At 57.2% G+C, this 6000-nt stretch overlaps 1 protein-coding gene across 2 annotated transcripts in view; it reads right to left on the minus strand.

Annotated features, from left to right (window-relative positions):
• GRIN2B (glutamate ionotropic receptor NMDA type subunit 2B) overlaps positions 1-5773 on the minus strand; it is a 205759-nt gene extending 199986 nt beyond the window's left edge. Inside the window, exons 1-2 of one of the 2 annotated variants that reach the window (XM_076336352.1) lie at positions 5677-5773; positions 4448-4877 (exon numbers count right to left, since the gene is read on the minus strand). The gene's annotated coding sequence lies outside the window, so the exon portion shown is untranslated. Of the gene's footprint in view, positions 1-3500; positions 3563-4447; positions 4878-5676 lie in introns of those variants that run through there. The other variant, XM_076336362.1, reaches the window with a different exon arrangement.
• Positions 5774-6000: the final 227 nt, after the last annotated feature.

Genomic DNA, 6000 nt, shown 5'->3' on the forward strand with positions numbered 1-6000 from the left:
CTTTAAATATCTTATTTTCCTCTGGTTCCCCTTCCACATATTTCAGTGCTGTGATCTTCAAACTGCCATTTCATCTTATGCAGTGAGGCACCCAGAGCAGTAGCTAGTCCGTCTCACTGCGGTGAAGCAACAAAATTAATAAGTTGATTCACTGTGGTCTAGAATTCTTGTGGATGGGTGGGTGGACGATGGATCAGGGTAATAGCAGATAACTTATCAGCCATGTTTCTCCCAACCACTCCCTGCTTTTCTATCAAGTATAAATATATCTCCAAGAAGGTTAATCACAGTATCACAAAAGAGTCAGGCAGTCCTAGAGCCCCGATGTCAGGCAGAGCAGATACCACCAGTATCCCATTGTAGATTAGGCAATCACAGTGCATGGAGCCATCTCAAAAAGATCATCTCGTCCATCTCTCCTATTAACTAATCCATTTCTTTGTGATAAATTGCAGCTTACACAAAGAAAAGAGAAAAAAAATTTAAAAAACCCTCTGCATATTCTCCAGCTGCAAGATAACTCTCTTTCCCCACTGCCCACCAAGCCATGCTGAGTAGAGTACAGGCAGAGTAGAGCTGTGGCCTCCCTAAAGGCCAAGCAGATTAAACGTCTAGGGACCAGCTCTCAGTCTGGACTATCTCACAGGCAGCTTTTGCGCATCCTAAGGAGCAAAAGATGGGAGCGGGGAACGGAGCCCAGTGCAGAGACAAGCAGTGCTGTCTGTACAGCACTCCCATCCTCTGCCAGCTTGGGGGAATGAGAAAACAGCACTGGGAATCAAATCCAGACCTCCCACATGGTACTGCAGAGACACCGATTCCCGGTGCCAGCCCAGGCAATTCAAGTCCGGCGTGGGAATGTGAGTGCAGCTCCATGCGCTAGCACAGAATGGCTCTGGCACCGAAGCCAGGGTCCACCTGCCCTCTTCCAAATCAAGCACAAGGAACAGACCCAGCTGAGCTCCAACAGCAGATGAAACGCAGAAGTTAATGCCGCCACCTTTTCCCCCTGTAGGCAAGGGTTTGGGGATGAAGTTCTGGTTCGTATGTTGATAGGGGTTTTATACAGGAGCAGTTAGTAATCCAAAATGAGGACAAAACAAATCAAAGCCTAAATGATTAGATGGGGATAGGAAATTGGGATTTTTGCCCCTGTTCTGTATTTTCCACCTCATGAACTCTTCGTGCTCTTGCGTGCACAGCTACAATGTAAAACTCAGCCATCAAGGCAGGTATCCTGAGAACCCTGCCCAGCCCAGGATGGCTGGGGGCTGCTCCTGACACCTTCCTTTGCCCAGTTATGGTCTCACTGACAAAGGGATCACAAGAGGCACCAGGACTGGCGCAGGCTGAGACAGGCTGGTGTGGCAGGTGTGTGTCACCAGGCCAGAGCCCAGGGTCCCCGGGAAGAGGTGTAGCGGGTTTGACCATGCTTCTTTCCTTTTCCATGCTGAGATCTGCCTCTGCGTATGAAAGGCAGAGCCAAGGGGAAGCTGAAGGAGGTCTCGTCACCCCCAGGCTGTTTCCCCACTCTGCCCTCAACTTGCTCCATCCTGTCCCAACCCTCTGAGACCCCCACCCAGGACTGGCAGACAAGCTGGTGTGGTGGGGCACCAGAGAAAACCAGGATATGCGGAGGCGACACGAGCTGCTCCTTTGGGGCGGCATGGGTGAGCACTTGAAAATCACCCATACCCACACCTCCCCCCTTACAGAGCACCCTGCACCCACATGTGTACTGCCCGTCTCCCCAGAGCTGCCGTTGGGGCACACCAGGTCACCCCACATCCTGGGGTGCCGTGTCCCGGCTCTGCTCCCCAACGGCTTGTGCAGTGGGGTAGCACCGAGGGCCCCATAAGCTGGGGGTGCTGCATACTCAGCCCTCCCTGCCTGCCCAAGGGGCAGCTCAGGGGGGGACCAGCTGCCCCCCCTGCACTGCTTGCAAGGCCTGAGGTGGCTGTGCTTGATGGTGGGGGGCAATATTAGAGGGAACCTCCTTTTGCCCTTGCTGGAACTGGCAGGAAAGGTGAGGAAAAGTCCCAGGTAAAGGTAGCAGCAAAAGACACTGGGTGGTAGAGGTGGGATGAGGATGTGGGCCCACGGTCCCTGCCCCCACGACTGAGCATCAAAGCTGCAAGACCCCTCCCCAACTCCCATCCACCCTGCTCTACCTCTGCCCAAACCTGGCCCGGGTCACGGCTGGGAAGGGCCATGGCAGGGATGCGGCACCCGCTTGGGCCCGGTGCCCTGAGGGCAGGGCTGGCGTCTGTGACGGGCACTGGGCAGGCAGTGCTGGGCACGGCTCTCCAGGGGAGCACACAGCCCAGCCCGGCTGCCGGGGGCTGCCGCCCTTGCCGGACACCCCAGGCAACTTCCCCCCCTTCCCTCCGATCTGCCTGCAAAACCCGGGGCGGGAGGCAGAGGGGCAGGGGCTGAGCCGGGCTCGCCCAGCATCTGCCCCCCTCTCCCCTTGCCCTGCTCCTTGAGGGCGTGCATCCCACCCGGCCCTGCTAGCACTCCCCCCTCCCCCGGGGCTTGTGCTTTTAGGGGCTCTCACCGGGAAATGAGACCCGAGGGAGGGGGCTACAACCCCCGACCCTGGGCGGTGCTGGGGTCCCTGGTGGATCCGGCAGCAGCCGGGAGCTGCGAGGCCTGAGAAATTCCTCCCGAAAACGGGAGAAAGGCTCCCACACGCCCTCTTCTCCGCACAGGTAAACTTTCTACTCCCACTTGCGGAGGGAGCGGGAGGGAGGGAGCGCTCTGGCAGGGAGGATCCAGGCGCGGATAAACCCTGGGAAGCCTTAGATATTTATAGAAGCACAGCTAGAATATGGCAGGAAAGGTGGCTCTCAACCCCTCGACGGGGAACCGCTCCTGGTTTTTAACAATAGCCCGACAAGCCCCCCTCAGAAATGTGGGAAGGAGCCACTGAAAGGACCAAGGCGAGGGAGGGGATGGCAGAGGCGCGCCCCCGCCGCAGGATGCTCCGCGTGCCTCAAGGGCTCGGGACCCCCGCGACCGCCCCGGCCCCCCGGCTCGCCCGACGGCAGGGCTGGGGGCCTGCCCCCCCCCTCCTCCTCCTCTTCCTCCTCCTCCAGCTGTGGGGTGCGCCCACTGCTATGTATTGCCTCCCCCCGCCCACTGCCAGGCCTCCGGTCTGCTGTAGGGACGAGAGGCAGGGGGAGGCGGGTCGGGGGGAGCCCAGGCGGGGGCTGACGGCTTGTTGCCGTAAGGGTAAGGGGGGGGATGGTCCGCCCCGGGGGGGCTGGGGGTTGCAGCAGCTCGCCCCTGCCCCCCTGCCTCTCTCTCGGCGTGGGGGCGCGCAGACCCACGCGTGCCGGGCGAAGCCGCGCGGCGGGCACGGGCTGAGGCTTAAAATAACCCCGACACGTTCAACACCTTGTGCCCGGCGCTCCCGGCGGGGCGCGGCGGCCGCCGGCTCCCGCACCCCCCGGCGCTCCGCTCCCTTTGTCTTGCCACCATCTTACGGAAAGACTCACATGTCACGTTACGGTCCGGATGCACCGGTGTCTCTCGCGCATCTACAGCCGAGCGGCGCGATAGCCATTTTGCATCCCTCCCAAGTGGGCTGGGGAAGGGGCTGCCTGCGTGGGGACGCGGGGTGCAAGGCGCGGGGTGGGGGGGGTGGGAGGCTGGCGGCGGAGAGGGACCACGGTGCCGGCTGACAGCACCAGGGGGACGGGGATAAATTAAAACCCGTGAAGTTGCCTGAATAGAGCGCCTCGTAGGTTCAGGTTAAGTCTCTTGACGTGCTTGGACTTAAAATAGCCCTTCACCTCCACGCAAGCAGGCGCACTCGCCCCGGCGCTGGGCGGGCTCCTGCCGCGGTGCCAGGGGCGGCCCCGGCCCCCCCGGCCCCGGCCCCGGCCCCCGCGTTAGGCCGCTCACGATCGAGAGGACGGCGTGGGTTTTAAGTAACGCACCACCCTCCTCGGCAACAAGCAGGTTTCTACGTACTGTTATTCCTAATGAGCTCTATTTTCACATCGAAGCGTGACAAGGAGCCGCTGGACCAGTGAAAAGGAAGAGGCAATTTGTGGGTGGATGGATGGATGGATGGATGGACGGACGGACGGACGGATGGGAATTATCTTCGTTTTCACCCCTTTCCAAAGCCGTGTTCCTTGTCCCGTGTCTCCCCCGACCCCACCTGCCCACCCCCAAAAAAAATCACAAGGGACTTTCCCCCGATTCACGACACGGTATGTAACTCAAAGCATCCCTCTTGCCTTCTCTTTATGTCCTATTTGATGAACCAAGAGGGAATCAACATGTCTGGTGAATGTCTCCTCCTTTTTTTTTGCTGTATCTGCTTCTAAGAGCAGCATCCCTAAGCCTTTTGTTCTACCATGAGTGGTCTTCCCTGGGCAAACCCGTGTACCAAAATGAGCTGCCAGCAAAAACACAGAAACAGGAATTTCCCTACCTTGGTTTGTAGAAGCAGAACCTCTAGACGGACAGATCAAGGGAGAGAGCATGTTGGGAATGTCCAGTCTCCTCTTCTTGCTTGCATATCCACATAAGAAGAATAAGGGTCGCGGGGCAAATGTGGGGGAATGAGTTAAAAAAAAATCCTATTTGGCTGTAAAAAAAATAGAGGATTCTTTGTGGCAATCTTGCGTCTTGAAGCGGTGCAAATTCAAAAGCCAGAGAGAATCATTTCAGAGGATATGCAGCACGAGTGGTGAGGATCGTCAAATGCAGGTTCCAGAGTAAGCATTCCTTTCGCCTTTTTAATGATTATTCTTATAATATTTTTTTTTCCTGGAGCCCTAGTGGAGGAGGTTGTGTTTAAAGCAACTGGAGGTCGGTGCCGTTCTTCTGTGAAGCATGATTATCCTCAAAGCGTCCCCTTCCTGAAGGGAAAAATAAGCATCAATTTTCTATTAGAGGGGTCTGAAGGGGATAAAAACCGCTCCCCAGCAAAGACATTAATATGTTGAGAAGAAAGGGAGGCAAAACGCATTTCCCAACAGTGCACACAAGCGGAATAAAAAAAAAAAAATTTAAAAAAAAAACCAGCTGGCACGAGTCTATAAATAATTCAGATACGGGCTGACTACACCATTCCCGGGATAGGCATGCATACGAGACGGGAAAGCGGGCGCGATGTGAATCGCGGAGAGAAAGCGAGCCCCCCCCCCCCCTCGCGGCCCCCTCCCCACGCACGCACAGCATTTCGCCCACCCCCGGGCCCAGCCCCCGGAGGGCTGGCGAGGGCCGTGCCCACCCCTCTGCAGTGCTGCCGGCACCGCTGCCCGCCGCGCTGGGCTCAATGGGCAGCGTGGGGCGCGCTCCGCGCAGCCGGGCGCACACACACGCACATGCACTGGCACGGGGGGGGCTGTTTCACCTGCGACGTGGCCGTGGTTTGCACTACGCGTGTCCCCCCCCCCCGCCCGCCATCGCCCCCGGGAACACAGCCCTTGGCTCCCTGGGGTTTGGGTTGGGCTCGGGTTTTTTTTTTTTTCCTAGGGGTGGGTTGATGGCCGGGGGTGTCCCCCCACCACCACCTCCAGCACACGCGGACAGGGTTTGCAGCTATGCAGGCATTTATTTAATGAACTCGCAGGTATTTTTTCCTTTCCCCTCCCATCTCGCACGGAAAACAATTCACACTTACAGCTGTCATAAAATGCAGACCCACATACATACCAGCAAATCCTGCTTCAAGCACTCGGGCTGCTCTGAGCAGCTACTGCCCCCCTCTCTCCCTGCAAGGCTGATCCACCTCAGACATGCTCAACTTCTTCAGTCTCTTCTCTGATACTGCCAGGGTAGGAGACACGGGGCGGGGAGGGGGAAGTGTTCAGAGCATCACACTAAAAATACATTTAAAAAAAAATCCTCTGCAATATAAAAGCTCCGAGAACGCTTCCCGGAGGTGGAGAAAGCACAGGAAAGTGAACTAATAAAGCAGCTTAGTGATTATTAATAATAAAATATATACGCGGAAAATGGTGGGGAGGGGGCAAAATC

Source organism: Aptenodytes patagonicus, chromosome 1 (assembly GCF_965638725.1).
Source record: "Aptenodytes patagonicus chromosome 1, bAptPat1.pri.cur, whole genome shotgun sequence".
Lineage (NCBI taxonomy): Eukaryota > Metazoa > Chordata > Aves > Sphenisciformes > Spheniscidae > Aptenodytes > Aptenodytes patagonicus.